General features: G+C 36.1%; 1 protein-coding gene and 1 long non-coding RNA gene across 4 annotated transcripts in view; one reads left to right on the top strand and one right to left on the bottom strand.

Moving 5' to 3' along the window:
• LOC102154576 overlaps positions 1–20,335 on the top strand; it is a 30,568-nt gene extending 10,233 nt beyond the window's left edge. The window contains exons 2-4 of one of the 3 annotated variants that reach the window (XR_005378552.1): positions 12,109–12,348; positions 13,095–13,187; positions 14,075–14,255. This is a non-coding gene — a long non-coding RNA (uncharacterized LOC102154576). Of the gene's footprint in view, positions 1–12,108; positions 12,349–13,094; positions 13,188–14,074; positions 14,256–17,334 lie in introns of those variants that run through there. The other 2 variants (XR_005378554.1, XR_005378553.1) reach the window with 2 other exon arrangements.
• Positions 1–23,229, bottom strand: part of GALNTL6 (polypeptide N-acetylgalactosaminyltransferase like 6) — a 1,157,792-nt gene that overhangs the window by 207,607 nt on the left and 926,956 nt on the right. The window lies entirely within an intron of this gene.

Below are 23,229 nucleotides of genomic sequence, written 5' to 3'. Positions count from 1 at the left end.
ACTACTAGTTAAAGCCTGCTGAGTGGTATCCTGACTACCTGGACAAGTGAACACAACTTCAAATATGCCAGTTTTTGCCACAGTTTATTGTATCATTGTGAGGCAATAGGGAATGAAAAGTTGTCCATAAGTGAAATTTTGGTATCTTGTTCTGTATTAAATTTAGCAGTTTTCTTGGTAATTTTCCTCTTTTTCTAGAGATTTCACCTATGCTCCATGAACTTTTTTTTTTTTTTTTTTTTTTTTTTTTTTTTTTTATGATAGTCACACACACACAGAGAGAGAGGCAGAGACACAGGAAGAGGGAGAAGCAGGCTCCATGCTCCAGGAGCCCGATGTGGGATTCGATCCCGGGTCTCCAGGATCGCGCCCTGGGCCAAAGACAGGGGCTAAACCTCTGCGCCACCCAGGGATCCCGCTCCATGAACTTATATGAAGAATATATCATTCACTTGTATATTTAAAGTTTAAGGGTAGCAACTAAACACTAAAAATCACCTTCGATGACATGCACAGTCAAGAGTTGAGGACTAACTGGCCACATGCCTTTGGGTGAGTCACTACACCCCACTTAACCTCATTTTCCTTAGCTATAAGGGAGGAAATTTGCCCAGTTGGTCTTAAATATTCCTTCTAGTTCTATGATTCTATGGTTTCCTCCTGTGAAGTTTTACTTATAGAGTAGATGTGACCCTATCAAGGACCTAGTTTTTTCTCAAAAGCATCTTAATGGTTGGTATTTTGTTTCTTTGGGCTGTGTCTCACTTCTGAAAATAAGAGTCAAATAAAAATAAAGCTAATATGTATCAAAGATTTAGTCAAAAAGCAAACTCCAGGGTATTTTCTTTGGTCAATACAGCATCTGTCTAATCTCCTGCAGTTCACTGTCTATAAGACTTACTGATGTCAAAATAATGACTTTGAAGCACTGTAAGTTCATCAAAGATTTATATCTGTTCAATAAGTTATGCTTATTATGTCAGAAAAATATAGTAGCAGAGTTTAGACAGCTTTCTAGTCTACCTCTGAGGAGTTGTTCCCAAGGGTACAGACAATCCAGTGACTATCAGTGTTATAGAGCATGGCCAGTGTGTCTCAAGTAGAAGACCCACAAAAGGCCAAGCAAACAGCTGCCCTGTCACAGCAGCTCATTGAGGCTCAGCAACTTGTTGTCCAATTCCTTCTATCTCCTTTGAATTCCCTAATTTACATCCCAAGGAGAGAGCAAAAGGGACAAGGAGACACTGTTTATCTAGAGATAGAGATTTCTATATTTAACTACATACCTATGGAGATGAAATGTCTTTGATGTGTATAGTTTAGTGTTAGCAGAATGTAGTAAAGCATGACTTTAAGATCATGTAGAATAGTTGCTGGTTGTTATGAGTTCTGGAATGTAATGGAATATATATACACAGTAACATACACATCTTCCTTTTCTGGTTAATCCTCACAATAAAAATATACTATTAATACAACTCTCAGTATTCTAGGTAATTGGAGGTTATATCAGAGTGACAAGTAATACTTCATAATTAGGAAATATGAGATATTTTTCTATTTCTTAATCCACTTGACATATTCATGTGTATATTTTAACCAAAAGTGGCTGTGTTCAGAATAACTTTCTGCATAACAGAGCCTCTAGAGACTTTTTCTACAGTCTTTACACAGGAGAAATACAGGCATACCTCAGAGATATTGGAGGTTGGGTTCCAAATCACCACAAAAAAAGTAAAATCACAGTAAAGCAAGTCAAAGAAATTTTTTTGGTTTCCCAGTGCATATACAAGTTTAAGTTACAATACATTGTAGTCTATTAAATAGGCAATAGCATTATGTCTCAAAACAATGTATATACCTTAATTGAAAAATATTTTATTGCTAAAAATTGCTAACCCTCAGGGAATTCTTATCTTTTTGCTGGTGGAGCATCTTGCCTCAATGTTGATGGCTGCTAACTGATCAGGGTGGTGGTTGCTGGAGGTTGGGGTGACTGTGGCAATTCACATTAGACGACAGTTAGGTTTGCTGCAACAATGACTCTTTTCCACAACCCATTTCACGAGAGCATGTGATATGATTGGATAACATTTACCCACTGTAGAACTTCATTCAAAATTGGAGTCAAATGTCTCAAACCCTGCTGCTGCTTTATCAACTATGTTTACATTATACTGTAAATGCTTTGTTTTCATTTCAACAATCTTCATAGCATCTCCACCAGGAGTAGTTTCCATCTCAAGAAACCATTTTCTTTGCTCACCCATAAGAAGCAACTCCTTATCTGTTCAAATTTGATCATGAGATAGTAGCAATCCAGTTCCAACTTCAGGTTCTACTTCTAGTTCTCTTACTGTTCTACTACATCTCCAATTACTTCCTACTCTGAAGTCCTAAACCTCTTACAGTCATCCATGAGGATTAGAATCAACTTCTTCCAAACTCCTGTTCATGTTGATGTTTTGAATGCTTCCCAAGAATCACAAATGTTCTTCAAGGTATCTAGCATAGTGAATCCTTTCCAGGAGGTTTTCAATTTACTTTGCTCAGATTCTTTAGAGGGATCACTATCAATGACAGCTATAGTCTTACAGAATGTATTTCTTAAGTAATAAGATTTGAAAATTGAAATTACTCCTTGATGTGTGGACTGCAGAATGGATGTTGTATTAGCAGACATGAAAATAACACCAATCTTGTTGCCTATCTCCCTTAGGGCTCTAGGGTGACCTGGCATACTGTAAATGAGCAGCCATATTTTGAAAGAAATCTTTATTTTGAGAAGGACGTCTCAACACTGGGCTTAAAATATTTAGTAAACCATGTTGCAAGCAGATGTGCTGTCATCCAAGTTTTGTTGTTCCATTTATAGAGCACAAGGAGAGTAGATTGAGCATAATTCTTAAAAGCTTAGGATTTTCAGAATGGTCAGGGAGCTCTGGCTTCAACTTCAAGTCACCATCTGCATTAGCCCTTAACAACAGAGTCAGCCTGTCCTTTGAAACATTAAAGCCAGGCATTTACTTCTCTTTAGCTATAAAAATCTTAAATGGTATCTTCTTTCAAGAGATGGCTGTTTCATCTGGTAAAAATCTATTGTTTAGTATAGCCACCTTCATTAATGACCTGAGCTAGACCTTTTGCATCAGTGCCTGCTGCTTCACTTTGCACTCTTCCATTACAGAGATGGCTTCTCTCCTCTTCTTTCCTTATTAAACCTCATGAACCAACCTCTTCTAGCTTTCAACTTTTCTTCTGCAGCTTCTTCACCTCTCCCGGCCATCTTAGAATTGAAGAGAGTGAGGACCTTGATCTGGATTGGCTTTTGGTTTAAGGGAATGTGGTAGCTGGTTTGGTCTTCTATCAGGACCACTCAAACTTTCTCCACATCAGCAATAAGGCTGTTTCTCTTTTGTATCATTCATGTGTTCACTGGGATATCACTTTTAATTTTCCTTCAAGAATTTCTTCTTTGCATTCATAAACTGTTTGATTCAGGAGGCCTAGCTTTCATCCTGTCTCAGCTTTTAACATGCTTTCCTCGCTAAACATAATCATTTCTAACTTGATTTGAAGTGAGAGACATGTGACACTTGCACTTGAACACTTAGCGGCCATTGTAGGGTTATTAACTGGCCTAATTTCAATATTGTTATGTCTCAGGGAAGAGGGAAGCCCCAGAAGAGGCAGACAATGTGGGAAAGGTTGGTCATGAAGCAGTCAGAACACACTTTTATCTATTAAGTTCACTATATTATAAGGGGTGGGATTTGTGGCATTCCAAAACAATTACCATAGTTTCATCAAAGATCACTGATCACGTAGCACTGTAACAAATATAAGAAAAATGAAAAAGTTAGAAATATGAGAATGACCAAAATGTGACACAGAGACACAGAAGTGAGCAAATGGTTTTGGAAAAATGGCATTGACAGACTTGCTCAATTTGGAGTTGTCTGGAAGAGACCTTCAGTTTGTAAAAATTTGCAGTATCTGCAAAGTGAAATGAAATAAAGCACAATAAAAGGAGGTGTGCCTGTCCATAGATTTTGTCTCTCATTGAGCTCCAGAAAATGGTCGATCTCTTTATTTTCTGGTTGACCACACCAAATCTGTCCCTTTTGATGGGATTCAAATATAGACATTTTACATTAGAATAAAAAAAAATCCAACCAAGAAAGTAATAGCATTTGTGAAACCATATTCAATTATCTCTATTATGATTCCAATTGGGTTCTCTATGTGAATGTCCTATTTTCTATTTTTTTTTTAACATGCAAGACCTCTGAAGTCATTTGGGAAATAGCTGGGGACACCGAACTTAAATATATAGACAAAATGTATTCCAGCTCATATAAAAAAGAAAAGATAGAATTAAGATGTCATCCTTTTGCAACTCCTAACGAACTAATGGATCAAACCATCGATGGCTGCTAACATCACAAAAGGAGCTACAATCACCTAGTTATGTGCCTCTTAATGAAAGAACACATCACCATCTACAAAGTATTCTTGCCAAAAGCACTAAATGAATTTGATCATGCCTTTAGACCCAACAACCCATTTATCGGAAGTAAAGGATTGGAGAATATGTCAAATGACACATCAGAGAAATAATCAGCAAAATTCAAACTATGGGAAGTTCCCTAGGGCAAATGGCTTGATTTCTTCAACAAATAGACTAAAAGGTAAAAGAAAAGAAATGAAAAGAGAATCCTAAAGATTAAAAAATTCTTAAGAAATACAGTGTATCAACCAGTCACACTGAGAGGATCTGATATGAATCCTGATTCTAAGATAGAGTTGAGAAAATAAAAAGGAGCCTCTGATGTCTGATAACTGTGCTCACAGTGAGACTTATCTTTTCCTTTGGAGGTAACAATCCCACAGAACATCAACACCCAACAAGGTAACTCAGAGACCATAAGAAAGTGAGACAAAAACAAGATAGCCATGAAACCTACAATATTCCAAATCTCCCTCTTTCTCAGCTACAGCGGGTGGCTGCTACTTTTGACCAATTAGGTTTTTATACAGTTGTGGAAAGAATTTGAGGTTCTTTTCTCCCCAAGAGATTCTTGACTCTGTGCAATCATGGAAGGAAAGAATTGGACACCGTTCTTCAGAAGTCTTTTGCATTTCTGCCTGTTTTGGGAAGGAGGCCATGACTACCACTTGTTCCAGATTATCTTTTCAAGGATGTTTATATAGAAAATAGACATAAAAAGCAGAGATCATGTCTCTCCCAGAAAAAAGGGCAGGTTTATTTATAAGGCTTGGAAGGTAGCAATAGTGTCTCCCTCTGCATGCTTGCTTCCCATTATAGAAGATTTGAGTTCCATAAATTCAAGATTCCTTCACTAAAGTATACCCCACTGCTCTTGTATCTGTGCACACTGGCCTTGTACCCGGGTGACTTGGGGGCAAGGGGAATTGACACAGGCACCCTGACCATAATGTGGCTTCCTGTGCTATTGGTACTAAAGTTCATCATCTCTGATCTAGGATTCTCATGTCTTCTGCCTCCATTAGACAGTGGCAGGCCATCTTGGCAACTTGTAACTAGAGTGAAATATCAGATTCGTTACAGTTCTTCACAGAGAGGAGGGAAGGCCACTGATGAAGGACTCTTAAACACTCCATGGCAACTTTAGAGTTTTCTGACCAGGGCACATATAGAAATCAAGGGGAAGCAGTTGTTGATAATTACATATGCCAGACTATCCACTTCTGTACCGGTTGGGGAATATGAACACTGACTGGCTATTAAATGACATTAAGAGATTATTAATTTTTTTTAAATAGGCTCCATGCCCAACAGGGGGCTTGGAGTCATGACCTTGAAGTCAGGAATGCTCTACCAACTGAGCCAGCTAGGCACCCCCAGACTATCCACTTTTAACCCTGGCACAGCCTAGCTCTGCTCAGCTCTGAACTCCACCGCCCCCCATATTTCTTTCTTGTTATTTTTTCCTGCAGTTAAATCCTTTCAGTATTTGAAAATATCTCTGTCCTCACACAAAAATGTCATAGTGAGAAACAGTGACTATGTTTATCTGGAGAATTTGGATACTTTTCTATGAGCAGCTCTTAGAACCCCATATTCCCACAGAGACAACAGGGATAGGTGGGATCTTCTCTTGGTGAATCAGGTAAGCAAGTTCCTTGGGATCCTCTCTCTTTTTCTCTATGTTGCTTTTTCATCATTTGCTTAAAGGACAATTGAATTATAGATTTTCAGAATGGCTTTAAATGTGTAACATATTCAGACCAACACAAAAGAAACAAAATGCCACAATACCTAATACATATGCTCACCGTATGGCCTCTTATTGTGTAGTAAACAAACACAGATCTAGCGCCCGTCATCACTCATGGAAAGCTTCCTTCTCTATGCTTAGCATAGCATGTAAATGGGTTTAAAACCTCCTGTGAAATGCTCACATATCAAAGATTATTTGAATACCTATGAGTAAAGGTCTTAAAAGTGAAAAAAATTATAGGTGCCATCATACATAAAAGGATTTAGAACTTTTTCTGAAAAAACAGTGTGTGTGTGTGTGTGTGTGTGTGCGTGTGTGTGACAGAGAGACAGAGAAGAGGAGATCTTCAGATAAAATATTTAGTTTGTCATCTTTTATATAGAGGTATATTCTTTAGAATGGTTTTGCAAGAGGGTAAATAATAGATTACTTCATACAGAGTATTTGGACATTTTGGTAATAGCCTAAAAACTGCCCATACAAATGTATACATATACAAACACCTACACAAACACATCTGTGATGCAGCTTTTATTTCAGTTTATTTATCTAAATTTAATTTGTATTCATTACTTATGTCAGTTTTGAGAAGGTAATGTATATTTTGATGTAACAAAAGTATTTGAATTCTATTTTTCCTTTTCCGCAGTATTTTTTTAAAGGCTTTTTGAAGACTGGTTTGTCTGATGTTTTAAATATTTCTCAAATAATTCATATTTAGATTATATAATATTTTTCTAAGCATTTTATATTTTTCAAAAGTCATGGTGATGGAAGGATTTCTGTGAATGAATAAAGGTGACATAATCTGAATATAGTTTATAGTTTGTAATTGTTCTATTTACCTAAATGTAGAATGAGAACTTTATTCTAAGTTAGGCCTAATAAAATTTACTGTAATGCAAAACTGTTTTCTTTATTTCTACTGGTGCTTTTTTTGCCTCAAAGATGAAAAAAGATATAAATGGAAACTGGGTAATAGTCAGAGGTCTTTTCTATGTAATACTGTTGCTGAGTATTTTGAACTCACTGTAAATGGATTCATTTCAATACAATGGAAACATCTCTACTTTTTAATAATTTGGTAGTTTTATTAGATTTTAAACATTCTGTCTCTTACAAAGAATAGCCCACATAGTTTACAAGTTTCTATTAATGCTAACTACATGATAATTCAGTGTAAATGCTCAAATGTAAAAATCTTACCCTTAGCACAGTAAACAATTCAGTATTGGTTTAGCATTATACTGGTTCAGTATTACACCGTTTGACTGAAATAATGAAGTATTTTCCTGAAGATACTGTTAGGCTTTCATCTATAAATATTAGAGAATAGTTTAATTATAGGAAAGTATTACATATAATGCAGAATTTTAAATTTAAAAAACATCACACAAACAACATTTGAATTATAATGTTAACATAGGAGAGCAAATCCCTAAGTTCATCTAGATCACTTCTTCTTTTTGTCCATTCAGTTTTTTAAAAACGTTGTGATAAAAGACACAGAACATAAATTTATAAATTTACCATCTTAATTATTTTCAAGTTCACAGTTCAGTCAGTAGGGTTAAATATATTCACATTGTTGTGCAATCAGTCTCCAGATGTTTTGATCCTGCAAACTGAAACTCTATACCCATTAAATACCTACCCCTGTCCTCTTTCCCAGTGTTTGGAAATCACCATTAGCTTTCTTTCTCCCTAAGTCTGACTACTCTAGATACATCACACAGTGTAATCATATGGTATTTGCCTTCTTATTACTGATTTATTTTACTCAGCATAATGTTCTTAGAGTTTACCGGTGTTGTAGCCTATCTCAGAATTTCTTTGCTTTTTAGGGTGGAATCTTTCACTGCATTACTTTATCCCTTTTTCTGTCAATGGGCATTTGGGTTGTTTCTACCTTTTGGCTCATGTGCATAATACTGCTATGAATATAGATATCCAAATATCTCAAGACTTTGTTTTCAATTCTGTTGGAAATATACTCCAAAATAGAATTAACTAGATCATATGGTAATTCTATTTTAAAATTTTTGAGGTGCCACCATACTCTTTTCCATCACAGTTGTGCCAGTTTACAGTCTCATCAGTAGTGGACAGGGTACCTTTTCAGTTTTAGAGTCCTTATGATTCTTTTTGCAAAATATATATTTAAACAAATTACATTTCAGTGGAACGTGGAGGAAAACTAGCAAAAGTCTTGAGAGCTACCTAAAAGTCTTGGGAACTATAAAAAAATTTCTCCAAAGTGACTCTAATCCACTAAATACTAAATATTCCATAAGGAAGTAAAAGTCTGAGTACTGAAATAATGAATACCTTCAATATAGAGATTGTAGCTATCAAAGTAAGAAAGCATCATAGACACCAAAGTCTCAGGACTTAGGGGCGCCTGGGTGACCCAGTCGGGTGAGTGCCCAACTCTCGATTTTGGCTCATGATCTCGGGTTGTTGGATTGAGCCCGCCAGTGGGGTTTTGTGCTCAGTAGAGAGCCTGCTGAGATTTTCTCCCTCTGCCCCTCCTCCCCCTCTCTCACTCAAATAAATAAATAAATAAATAAATAAATAAATAAATAAATAAATAATCTTTAAAAAAAAGTTTTAGGACTCATATTGCCTATGGAAAGCCTCCAGATTTGTTTCATTTCTCTCACTGTGAATAGATTAATTGAGAATACCTTATTTGAAAACCTCTTACTTTCCAGTCTAAACATTCCTTGTGATAATAGAGTGAATGCCACCTGATTTGCGCATGCCTGTGTCAGCTCAGCTCTTGTCTGCGTGCCTTTCCTCCTCTGCTGTGTGGCCTGCAGCCTAAGTCTAATGACCCAGCAGGCCTCCACCTTTTCTCAGCCTTCCTTTTTCATTATCAGTTATATCAGGGAGCTAAATGGCATTTTGTACTTAATTGTCTAAATGAATCTCCTCATATTTACCAATAAACCCTTTTAATATCTTATCTTCTCATTCTTCCAAGAAAACTCACTCCTTATTTTTCAATGGTTCCCTTAATCTCTCAGGCTGCCAAAAATGCACATTTTGTAAAATATTCGCCTTGAGATATGAGGCAACTACTTTAAAAAGCATATTTAACAAAGGAAAAAAATCAAAAGAACCAGTATATTTATGCTTTTAACCTCTAAAGTGTTTAATGGTAAAGGTCTCGTTCATATATTTTTCAATGTTCTAGCTACTTCAATAATATCCTAATGTATGTTGCTGAATATCACATTATGTGATTTTTGTCTGATCATTTTTGTATTCCAACATTAATGCTACTGTTAATTATGGATTTATTTGTACTCATAAGCACTTTCACTGCTTGGCTAAGAAGACTTTTGTGAGCTGGTTTGATTCCTAACGACCATATCTAAAAATTGGGACTAGGAGTCAATTTTTCCTAGAAAAATAATTAATGATTTTCTGTAACTTGTTTTCCTAAGACAAAACCAGGTTGAGAAATGAAAACTCTGGACCTAAACCATTATGAGGTAATGTGAACCACATCAACCAGGCTATTAATAAGGTGAAGTCACTGCTCTCTTCGGAAATTGAATGTGTATCAAATCAGCATGCTATATGGAATTCACCTCTGAATTTAAGGGACTTATAAATTTATTTCAACAATTTTTAGAAAACTCAAAGCTATAAAAACAAAACAAAACAAAACAAAAAACAACAACACAACAAACCAAAGCTGGGGATGCCTGAGACAGGGAGAAAGTGATCTTTAGTAGGCAAAAAAGCATAAAATTCAGGTAGAACAACAACAAAAAAACCCCCAAAAACCAAAGACAAATAAACGATATACTGGCACAGATATCAAATGGGAGCAATAAAATCTCTGTCTTTTTGAAAGTGCTTACAATTCTGCATTTTTTTCCTCTGAAAAAAGTCCTAGTCTGATTCATCTATATATGCTAAAAACCATTTTGTTCTTCTTCAGTTTCCTTATAAGCATCTACTGGAATTACTGAATGGGAATGTTTCATAGGGAGTATTACAAGGGCTTCAAATTAGCATGTGTGTGAGTGATTGAATAATGTCACCAATAACTGCCAAAACAGCCATAAAACCTATGGGGTTTGGCTCGACTTCACAATAAATAAAGATAAATTGGAAAAATTCCTCTAAACTATTCCTTAGTGTGAGAAAAATGCTATGTCAAAATTTCAATTTAGATGAGACCAGAACTAAATTAAATACCTGGGAATTGGTCCTGTTCCCAAGGCTACCGAAACTCCAAGTTTCTAACAATATTCTCGTACTGCAATATAGAAGGAGGCATGCAGGAAATGGGCTGTCTGTCCCTTGTTGAGGAAAATTGACCTGCTAAAGGTTATGTACTCTCAAGGAATTGCTCCATTTCTTGGTAATGCTATTACATAATAAAAGGGAAAGGGACCATATAAGATATTGTCTTGGTTTAAAGTTTAAAAGAGAAAAATATTAAGAGGATCAAAAATGTGGCTTTGGTCTAGAATGAAAGAAACGAAGAGAATATGACAAAGTCATATGTGAACATAATAATAATAATTACTGAGAGCTTAGACATTTACTGAGAGCTTAGAATATCTATTCTAAGATATATTCGTGTATTAGTTTATTAGATCCTCATTTTATGTAGAGAAAAATTAGGCTTATTTACAAATGAGAAAAATGATGGTCAGAAAGGTTAAGAAATTTGGCTAAGGGAGCGCCTGGCTAGCTCAGTTGGAAGAGCATGAGACTCTTGATCTTGGGGTCATGAGTTTGAGCCCCATGTGTAGAGATTACTTAAACAAACAAACAAACAAACAAACTTAAAAAAATTTTGCCTGAGATCATCTAGTAAAAGAGTGGCTGGGATATTATAAGTACTCCATAAATGTCAGCAGTTATGTGATGGGAGAAAAAAAAAACTTGAACTCAGATGTATTTATTAGAAATCCTTTAAGAGAATTTGGTATAGGGAATTTGGTGCTTATAGTAGTATATAATTATTACAAAAGACTTGGAAAATTTAGGAAGGTGGAAAGAAGGAGGGAAAATCACTTTGGGTTTACCACCCCAAATCATTTACTGTTAATAAGCCAGAGGAAGACACTGCATGGTATCACTTACATGTGTAACCTTAAAAAAAGTCAGATTCATAGAAACAGAGAGTAGAAAAGTGATGGCTAGGACCTGGGGGTGGGGGAAATAAGGGAGAGATTGGTAAAAGGGCACCCACTTTAGTTATAAGATGGATAAGATCTGAGGATCACATGGTGACTATAGTTGGTAACACTGTCTTGTATAATTGAAATTTGCCAAGAGTGTTGAACTTAAATGTTCTCACCCCAACCACCCAAAAAGGTAAATAGGTGAGGTGATGGATGTATTAATAAACTTGATAGAGGGAACTCCTTCACAATGTGTATATATATCAAATCATCATGCTATATACTTTAAATATGTTACAATTTTATTTGCCAGTTATGCCTCAATAAAGCTGAAAACAGGGTCAATCTTTGTTCATATTTTCTTTTCTGTTTTTGTGTTTGTATTTAGAGCCTACTTGTTCTTTTGAATGTAACATTGAAATTTTCCATGTTATCTTAAAGTGTTATTTTAAATGGGCCATAATTTTTCCTTATTCTTCCTTTAGCTTGTTTGTATTATTACAGCATTACTACTATAAATGATATGTAATGAACATTTTTGTGAATAAATATTTTCTGAATCTATAATTTTCTGTAGTTGAGATTCCAAGAGCTAAAAGTAGTGCATTGCAGGGCCAGAACCTTGTAAGTGAACAGTCTTCACACATTACTTAGTTAGAAGACACTAAAAACTCTGTCCTTCTTTTCAGAGGAAGTCAAAGAATTTGGAGGAGCCAAGAGGACTTTAATGGCCATAAAAATCCACTCTCTGCTTTACTGAAAAAACTGAGACCATCTCTCACACCACCAAATTGCCAAAGCATCAACACTTCTTATGTGCTCTCCTGTTAGATGGAATGAACAATCTGTCCACCCATATGAAGCCATCCTTTGCATTCATGCATGGAATCCCATCTTTTCTTTTCTGCTTAAGAACACAGCTGCAGTAGGTATGCCATCTTTCCCTGCATCCTTATTTTTGGTCTTTCTACAGAGCCATTCCATCTTGTAAACCAAAATTTTGCAATCTCCTTTTCTTGAAAAGCAAACCTTCTTTGACCCACACCCTCCAGCTTCTATCTGGTTCATCGACTGCATTTTCTAGTAGGATTTATGAAGGCGTTGTTTGGACTCACTGTGTCCATTGTCTCCTCCCGTTGTCTCTTGAATCCATGCCTTTCGTTCATTTGTTCAACATGGTCTTGGGGATCTGGACACATAGCACATGCTTGACACAATGATCAGTTACCTTTGGAAACTGGCAAGAATTTTGTTTGGGAGAGTCTCTCCACAAAGAAATAGCTTTTGTTTAGACTCAGAATAAGAGGGATGTGAGGTGAAAAGTGAAGGTAGGGTAGGGAATGACAAAAGGAACTATAACCAAGGAAATGATTTTGGAGTTCACTGTCAGAGAAGAGAAAATGGGTTCTGAGGCATGTGGGTCTAATTGTGAGCACAAAGTACTTTTGTGGTCACCTGGAAAGTTTATTCTAAGATTCATACTTCACTGGTACATCCAGGAAAGCGGGAATCATGAAGAAAGATACAGGTCCTGGAAAAATTCTGAAGTGCTGAAAGTCCCTTGCTTGAGTAATTGAAAGCTAAACTGGACCAAGCACTATGAAATATAATTTGGCCCTCTTCTCCAGGGAATGGAGAAAATGATCTAATAGGTCTTTTCCATCTCTGCTTTCAGTGACCTCTGGCTGTTAACATCACTTTTCCTCGTTATGTCAAAATGAATTGCCTATTTACCACTGAACTCTAGAAAGCATTTTTTTCTCCCTAGGTAAGACAACAACCTAGCATTTGTACATGCACTTCATTTCAACTTAATCAATGTGCCAAGGAGTCATTTTAAAATGGGTAATATTATTTCCAGGAAATTTTGCTTACTTGCTGGGTGTATGGTTCCCCTTCACTGTTAAGCCAGAGCTCCCCCAAATTTTAGAAGAAATTCCCAAGCGAATGTACAATATATTTGCAAAATGGGAAGCAAAATGAAGTGATATGGCCTTTAAATTGCCAATAACCTCCATAGCAGGGTCATTTATTAGTACTGGAATCTGCTCAGGCTGGTTTTTGCCATGACAATAAAACCTGAAAAATAGTGATGCAGGATGACTGCATTTATATTCTACAGTATTGCATAAATTTCTCTTTTTTGGGCAGGCAGGAGGAAAAGAAATTATTTAAATTTCTTACCAGGCAGTAAATAAATGGTATTTCTTGGAGATGTTTTATATGCATATAACACACACATACACACCCACACGTAGTTACATATGTCTATATATCTCTCTGTCACTAAGTAAGTGAAAGGTGTCTCATTTGTAATTTATAAAAAAAAATCATTGTTTCCTTCACAGTCTTGATTAAATGAGGCAATAAATCATATGTCTAAAACATGCCAGGCATCTGCCAAGGCAAAAGTTGGCTCAGAAAGTGACGAGTACAGAATTGTGGAGCAGTAGGAGTTTTATAGTCTGTCACGGGCATGACACGTAATGATAAAGGGTAGCATTATGTCTCCTCTACTGATAGTCCAGCCACATATTTTCTACTGTAATTCTTTTGTTTGGCCCTCTTTATCTTCATTTAAATGGGCTGCATCTCCTTGAGCTGCAGCAAAGACGTATATTTTCCTTGCTAATGATGTGTCTCCCATGGTTCCAGGATTATTTTCACACTTGATGAAGTTCATCTATGGAGGGGGCCACGGGCAGTCAGTGTGCTGCAAATGGAGACAGACACAACGTTGGTTTTTCTACTCTCTGTGGACAGACAAGCCCACCATTGCTAGAGAGATTTGTTTTTCCCAGTTACCTTATAAAGATCATTTTGCCTATAAATTCTGCCTGTCTCTCAAAATTTGTGTTACACCAAATCCCTGTTTTTGAAACTGAGGCAACGCTTCCTGGTTTCTATTAAGTGAAGAATAAACAAATGCAAATTAAAAGCTATTAAAAATTTAATTACTTAAGTTAAAAATTAGCAAGTTATGATCAATGCTAGAAAGACAATGCCTCTCTTTGAATAATCCATGAACAAATAAAATGTAATAGAAATGTGGTGAGAGACAGCAACACAGTGAGTGGTGGGAAACACAGGATTCAGTACTCAGAGTTTGGTAGTTTACTGATCCAGCAGGGATACAATAAATTTTCACGTGGGAAGATAGTATCTCAAAATCCTGGTTCACTTATTTAAAGCCTTTGATATAGATGGTATCAAGATTCTGAAAGGGAACTTGAATTGGATGAGTAAAGTTTATATAGATGAAGACGAGGAAGGAAAGGTGAAGTCTTGTGAGTGAAATTCTAGAAAGGTGGGGAATAAGCAGTCTTGAGATGGTCTTTATTATAAAAACACAGTGAAAAATGAAACAACTGACCAAACAACCAACCAAACAACAATCTCTGCTTGGATAGCCCCTAATTCAAAAAAATGCTCCACTATGCAATTATGTGAATCCAAGAAAACCAAAAACATTAAAACAAGCCATGTTCTCCATCTCCTCTTTTTTCCCTCTACTGACTACAATTTCCTAAATGTTTTCACTTTTCCATTGATATTTTTGGGATCTAGGTAATACATGTACAGGTGAACTATTTAATACAAAGGGGAATATATTGAAAAATAAGCCCACCTCATGCCTTCCCTATTCCATTTTTTCTTACCAGAACTAACCCCTTTGACCAGTTTTTTATCTATATGTTTAGGATATTTTAGTCATCTAGAATTATATATATATATATATATATATAATTTTTGTATTATTACATTTATGCATATAAATGTACATATGAATAAATTTCTACCATAATCTTTTAAACTCTAAGGAGATTTCTTTTGAAAACCTGGCACTCTATTATACTATTGGCCAGAGAAATGTCCTTCATATATTTATGCTCATTTTGTACTTAAGATATAATTTCTTCTTTCACCATATGGTTGGGGTGAATTTTCATGAAATTTAACTAAAAATAATGACTAGAAGGATCATGAAATGTCTCAGATGGTTCTGATATTGTCAAGCTGTCCTAGGAGCGACATCAACATGGAAAAGCCAAACCTGTCTATGGCACCTGGAACTTTGCCAAGTAGGCCCTATGATCTTTGGATCAAAATCCTGTGGACAGAAGCTTGCCAAGATTTCTAACAAAAAAGAACTCTTAGTAAAATGTCGAGTAAATACCAATATAGCAGAACCCAAAGTGCCTTTTTATTTCTTAAGTCCAGGGCTAAATCTGAATGGAGACAAAAAAGGCAAGTCACATAGTATTGATTTCAAATACTTATGGCCATGTTCTATGAAATGACTTGTTCTGAAAGATGCCTACAAGTTATAGTGGGCAGTTTTTCTCTGAAAATAAGTTTTGAATAAACCTTAGGGTCACAATTAGATATTAATTTCTTTTGACAAGGAATGCTTATTTAAAATAGTTCAAGCAAAAGGTGTGTTTCATGGGATCCCAAAGCAGGAAGGGTAACTGAGTTGTCCTAAAATTCATCTTCATTTTATAGGTTTGAAAACTAGGGACTATGGAAGATAAACAATTGGCCGAGGGTTGTAGGGCTCTAGTTCACGTCAAAGTCTGAATACCTCTTAGACACGTTGTGGCAAAATAAATCAACATAAGGACAAAATATGGAAAACAAATTCCCTTGGTGAAAACACGTTTATTGGCTAAACTCATTGTATTTCTCCGAAATATAATGAGTGACACTTCTCAAGTTCCTGCATTTTAATATAGTGTTTTACAAGGAGCACAAAAGTCACTCTTAACTTTCTTCTTTGCTCCATATACTTGCCTCTACTTAAGAGCTGTCCTGGTTCACAATTGTTGAGCCATTTGCATTTTATACTGTTGTTGCTTTAATGTCTCCCATTCCTAACTAGTCAGTGAATACTAGCCAATGCCTGGCACATGGTAGGCATTCTGAGGATAGTTAATTGAAGTATAATTGACTCAGAGTAGCCCCTTTTACATTGGAGAGGTAAAGCTTTTTCCTTTTTTTTTTTCTTCTTCTTTTATGGCAGTTAAGATGTGGAAAGATACTGTGATTTGAAAGGAGATACAATGATTAGAGACAATGATTAGATTAGTATTTCTAGAGTCAGTTCCTTGTTAATTAGGCATTAGTTTGAGAAGCAGTCTAGGGTGAGATTGTGGTAGTGTCAGGTTAAATAAGGAATTTATCTAGTGGCTAGTAGGAAACCAGAAATGAGTTCTTAGCAAAATGATTTGATAGTACTACACATAAAAGGTGATAAGGACTTAAATTAGGGTGGTAACATTTTGAAGGAAGAATCAACAAATGTAACGAATATTTGCTAATGAAAGGATCCATCTTTATTATTTTTAGAAAGGTTAATGAGGCCCAGAGAAAGCGAGAAACTTGTCTGTAATTGCAGAACTGGGATTTTAATCAATTTTCTTATCTAGTTACCTCAGTGTTAAATTGAAGAGTCTGAGATAGTCCCCCTTCTAGAATAAGGTCCTCATCCTTGCTCTATGAACTGAAATAGCACTGACTAGAGAAGAGTGCTCGTTTTACTGTGTTAATTTTGTCTCCCTCTGCTCATCTTTGAGAACAAATGAGTTCTGGCACCAAAACAAAACAACTTGTGTCCAAGTCAGGATACTTGAGACTAGGCAATTCCACTGTATTTCTCATTCTTGGATAAGCCATGGTCAATGGACAATATGTATATACCCAAATATATTCCTTCTATCCTCTCTCCATCCCTCAGCTGCTTAATGCATGTAGTCACTTGTTTTTTCCTACTTTTGAATACTTCTCTTCCACAGATCTTTCACCAGTATCCCCAGAGCCTTTGCTCTATCATAAATACATTCCTATATTTTCAACTTTGTAAGAAACCTCTTTCACCTCTCTTTCTTTCTCTTTCTCCTGTCTCTCTCTTTCAGAGGACACAACCCACAACCACCATTGAAGACTTCCTCTGAGGAAACCACTCAGATCTTCCAAATTCCACATCTTAGAACCAACAAGGAAGCATCCTTTCTGCTGCTTTCAAGTGATTTTTCTTCCAGTCATGCCTTCTCCAGCTCAGGCTGCTACAACCAGACACCATTGATTGGGTGGATTAAACAGCAGGAGTTTATTTCTCAAAGTTCTGGAGGCTGGAAAGTTCAAGATCAAGTGGGCTAGCCAATTCTATTCCTGCTGTGGCTCTTCACTTGGCTTGCAGGTAGCTACTTTCTCACTGTGTTCTCACATGGCAGAGAGAAAGTGCTGGTCTCTCTTCCTCTTCTTATAAGGACACTAACCCCATAATGGGAATTCCACACTTGTAAACTAATCTAAATCTAATTACCTCTTAAAGGCCTCACCTCTAATGCCATCATATAGGGGGTTAGGGTTTCATCATATGAATTTTGGGAGGGCACAAACATTCAGTCCATAACAGATCATAAACCAGACCAAACTAAACAAGTCATCTGGCATCGATACTCAGCTATATTAGGTCCTATTTATTTCCATCACTGTTATTTATCACTTTATGGGTTTCTCCTTCTTCTCAATTGAGGATTTTGGAGCCAGAATAATTTCAAAATCTGCCTAGATAATCTTACATCTTACATCATCTTACAACTTTGTTTCCTTAACTTAGATAACCCTAACTTTCATTGGGCTTCAGTCATCTATTCTCAGGACAGTACCTTGTGTCCTACCCTCACCCTAAACTGCCTCTTTCTGTTCCTTGACTTTCTACTTTCATCCCATTGTGTTCTCCATTGTTTTCCCGCCCAAAGGTTCTCTCCTGGTCCTCTCTCCTTTTCTATCCAACATAAATTCTATGGTTTAATATCTGAACCAAAATGATGGATTCTTTTGACTCTCACATTTCCTCTATACCCACTTGGCCAGACTTCATCTCTGAATCATATTATTGTGTGTTGTGTTATCCCTAAACTCAAGCAGCAAGGTTCATGTTGAAGAAAATACAATATCTGTGCATATGGGCATCACTGCAAATTGACATGCTTCAATCTCACTCAGATGGGCCCTGGGAACCAGGATTCAGCTCCCTTGTTTTTGGTGAGCACATCTCCAGTTCCCTTTGATGAATCACCTTCACCTATCCCCTTCAGCTTCTATTCAGTTACTTCTCTTCACTCTGTAAGTCAAAGATTTTGACTCATGGTTTTCAGTGAAGTTTAAATTAATTTCAGCTTCTCATTAGACTGTGAGCTTCTTGTTCATTTTTAAATCCTTCGTAAAGTGCATGGCGTGTCTTAGACACTCAATAAACATTGAATGAATAAATTTACCTTTTCCCTATCCACAAAATAATTGCCATGCACACTCAAATCTATTTAGCTTCAGAGGATGTGTTTTACTGCCTTGTAGGACCAATCTATTTGCCTGTACCCTAGACTCTAGCTCTTGTTGGCTTCTTTGGGACCTGTTCCATTAGTATTGCTTCACTCATATATATTCAAATTCTTCCTCTATTGGCTGCTTTTCTTTATCTATAAACACTTTCAAGTCTGTCTAATACTAGATAAACTAATGAAAATATTCCTTTATAGGGGATTAGGGCTCCAACAAAATGAATTTCTCTTTAGCTAATACAAAATGTTGTACTTTTGATCATCTCTAAAATCATTGCAAAGATGAATTTTACTCCCTCAAGTGCCATGATCTGGTTTCCACCTCTACCTCTGTTTGGAATCTGCTATTCAATGATCTCTAATTGCTAAAGAAAACACACATTTTAAAGTCCTTGCTTCACTGAACCTTACCACTTCTTCTGAAACTTCTTCCTTGGCTTTTATGACTTTATGTTTTAAATCACTTCTCAGTTTCCAGATAGGCTCCTCTTCATCCTGTAAATGCTGATATTCCCCCAGAGACCTTTTCTTGGTCCTCTATTCTCACTCATCTCCCTGGTGATTTCACCTTTCCTCAAACTGTATTGAGAACTTAAGTCTTCAAATGACATCATGTTGCCTGCAGGAAGTAAGGCACAAATATGAGTTTTGCTTTAAAACACAAGACCAAATGACCACTGGTTTTGAGATGATCTATTTCAAGCATTTCCTAGTGCTTTTGGCATTTGGGGCTTGATAAGCCTTTGTAATGGGGCTGTTGTAAATGCTTAGTAACACCACTGGTCTTTACTCAGTAGATGCCAGCAGTATGCCCAGTGTTGTGATAACTAAAATTGTCTCCAGAAATTGTCAAATGTCTCTTATGGGGCAAAATTGCCCTTGGTTGAGAACCACTGATCAATCTAGTGGCTAATAACAATGAAAAGAGGAATGATTAGTTAACTGTATTGTAAGGTTCTTGAAATGAGCTCTAATTTCAAACTAATCTGATCATGTTTTGAATAAGATCATTATGTCTTGAGATCTGTACTTCTAACTCCTACCATGTCCATTGACTTTGCTACTTAGTAGAGTAATTTGGCAATGTTCCTGGAAATTTGTTCCCCTCCGCCCCCTTTGTTCTGTTATTTACTTTCTGTGGAATATAGGTTGAACAGCAGTAGCAATGGTAGGAAACCTTAACAGCAACCTAGAATGCAAGGTCTTTGTGGGGGAAGAAGTGGGGATTATTGACAGATAACTAATCATGAAAGAAGGAAAATGAAATTTTTCTGAGGAACAATTCAAACTGCATCTAATTCACTTTTTGGCAAGTTACTGAAACTTGCAATAGCTTGGTCTCTTTATGCACTAAATTCAGCTAATATGAAAATAGAAATTACCTGAGTAAAATTTTGAACTTTCATTACTTTTCATTTATACTCTTTTTATATTAAGTAAAATTTAAGTTTTTCCATATTAGCAGGCTGTCTGTATCCACTGAGAATGTGCCCTTCTAGAACACCTTGACAAAAGGACCTCTCTATCTGTTTCAAGTTTGCTCTTTGGTTAAGCAGTCATTGAGCATAGGAACATGCCCATGACTTTTTTGGAAAGAATTGATGTCTTTAGAGTGAAAACCTAAATAAAATGCAAAACAAGAACAAAAGAATCTCAGCCAAATATTTTTTATGTTAAAGAATCTTATAAATTGGATGCAAGACAGCCATTTTCCTTCCATGACACGATGCCTAACTAGATTAACCAAGTACCTAAAATAGGAGGGAAGAGAAATATTGTACCCATTAGACCACAAAGAGAATGGCAACAATTATATACTACTTGAAATTTGACTGAAATACTACATTTTATAAATCTTTAGGAAAGGGTGATATAGATATGGACAAAAGGGAAACATTCACATTTGAGAAATCTTTCGAGCTTTCCATTTGTAAAGGATTTATGTTTTCTGAGGTTTCTTAAAGCAGCTCAGTTGCCGTGGCTGGCAGACAGCCAGCTGATTAGAGAGAATTGGAGTTCAGTTTTTTTTTTTTTTTTTTTTTTTCCCATTAGTGTCTGTAGTTTGCCCTATTTTGGAGTAACTGGCTTTTTCTTCCTAGAGAATTCAAGGCACGCAATTCTCCATTTCCATTCAACTATGAAACTGTTAACTGGGCAGTAGGGGAACAAGGTTTCCCTTAAATGATTCTGACATTCTTCAGAAGCAAGACCATTGATCACCTTTAATCTTAATGGATTGGAACTAATTTCTGAAGACCTAAAGTTTCCTCAGCTGGAAAGGAAATAAATTATAAGAAACACCAACAAAAACGCACATACAGTAAACATAAGCTCCAGAGAGTAAAAGTCATGTCTTAACCAAACAGATGATCAGTAATGATTAATGCCTTCCGCATAAATTTCTCCCTGGAAAACTATTTAGAAATTCCTTGTATGTAGCACTCACTGAATTCAACCTTAAGAAGATATCCTCTTTCCTATCACTCTGTTCTCTAAGTCCGCTTTATTTTTTGGATGAACTCTTATGGCCTCCTGACATACATTTTCATTTGTGGTTATTATCTCTCTAATAGGATCTAAGTTTCATCACAACAGGGATTTTGTTTTTCTTTACTGCTGCATAGAATAGTTCTTGTCACAGAGTAGGTACTTAATAGCCATAACATGAATCAAATCCTAATTAGCAGGTCTATGTTTATCTTTTTAAGATACAATCCCATTTTCTCTTGAGTTTGCTACTGGATCATTCATATTCAGCCTAGTGTTACTACATTACTGCCTTTGGCAATTATAGGTGAATTTACCATCTTTAAAATTAGAGACAGAAGAATGCAAATTTCTGTACTCCAAGTAGAGCTAAACTCAAACTATCCTTCTAAGATAGTTGTGTATTCAGTGGAATCCCCTCAATATCTCCTATGGCTATTTATTCAATTATTAAAGCTATGATCAAGCATCTAGAATTTCCAGCTTTGAAATGTTACCCTTTTCTCTTTCATTATTGATGAGTTCCTTTGCATATAATAGGAAATCATTATTTCCCCCTTGCCTTCTGATTTTAGGTTGAATAAATCTAGTTTAAATAAGGTAATGAATAGAGAAATATTTTGAAATGTATAAGATATTCTGAAGTTTTAAATCTTTCTGCAAAGCTGTTTCTGACTCAGCTGATTTTTGCATATTTGTTTTCAGGCAAATTATTATGACCTTATTATGTCTTTTTATCTGTCATTACCTCATCTTGTATTTTATTTAATTAATTTCTAACCTTTGCAATAGGAAAAAAAACTAAGAATAATATATTTCCAGAACTCACCTAGCGGAAGAATCTTTCTCTGTTCTCCATTTTTTTTAATACCATTTACCTGTCAATGAAGACATATAGTAAATATGTACTTATGGAAGGTACTAGCATCAGCAAGAAAGTTATGGGATCTGCCAAAGAAGTACTCATCTCAGCTTGTTTTTCCTTCTTAGGAAAAGGATTTCTTTTGATTTTGTCCTAGAGTTCAGAAGGAATGTGATTAAGAATGTGTGTCCTCTTAAATAAGAAGTACACACACACATGCATACACAGAGAGGAATATTACACAGCCATAAAAAGATGAGATCAAGTCATTTGCAAAAACATGGGTAGACCTAGATCACTGTTTTTATAAGTAGCAAACAAGCACTTCATCTAAACTGTGAATCAATAAATTATAGACATAATTTCTAGTGGTTCTCATTGGGGAGAAGTGTGGGAAAACGTGGTGAATTTTAGAATTCCCTGGAAGTTTTTCCAACTATGCAATCCCTTTATCCATTATCATATGACTTTTAGACAACTCCACTAGATGGCTGGTGTAGACAGAATAATGGCTTCCAGAAGATGTTCACATCTTAACTTTCAAGCTCTGTGAATGTGTTAACTTGCATGGCAAAATGAAGTTTGTAAGATATGATTAATTTAAGAAACGTGATGGGGAGCTATCTTGGATTATCCAGGTGGGCTCACTGTCATTGAGGTTAATTACAAAGGGGAGACAGAGGCAAGAGAGTCGACAAATTTGGAGATGCTATACTGCTGGCTTTAAAGATGGAAGAAAGAGTCATGGGCATTGGTATGCAGATTGTTTCTGGAAACCTGAAAAGTCAAAGACAGAGATTCTCTCCTAGAGTTTCCAGAGGGAATTTAGCTGTATGAACATATCTTGGACTTCTGATCACCAGAACTGTAAGGTAATAAATTTGTATCATTTTAGGAAATTAAATTTATGGTAATTTGTTACAGCAGTAATAGGAAACTAATATAGTGGTGTTTACTGGCATGTGAGGTTTGGAAAAAATTCTTTTTTTTTTTTTTAAGATTTTATTTATTTATTCATGAGAGACACAGAGAGAGGCAGAGACATAGGTGGAGGGAGAAGCAGGATCCCTGAGGGGAGAAGCAGGGTCCCAGGACCCTGGAATCACCACCTGAGC

This window comes from Canis lupus, chromosome 25, assembly GCF_011100685.1.
Source record: "Canis lupus familiaris isolate Mischka breed German Shepherd chromosome 25, alternate assembly UU_Cfam_GSD_1.0, whole genome shotgun sequence".
Lineage (NCBI taxonomy): Eukaryota > Metazoa > Chordata > Mammalia > Carnivora > Canidae > Canis > Canis lupus.
The sequence above is the reverse complement of the archived record's forward strand: the minus strand, read 5'-3'. Positions and strand labels throughout refer to the sequence as shown.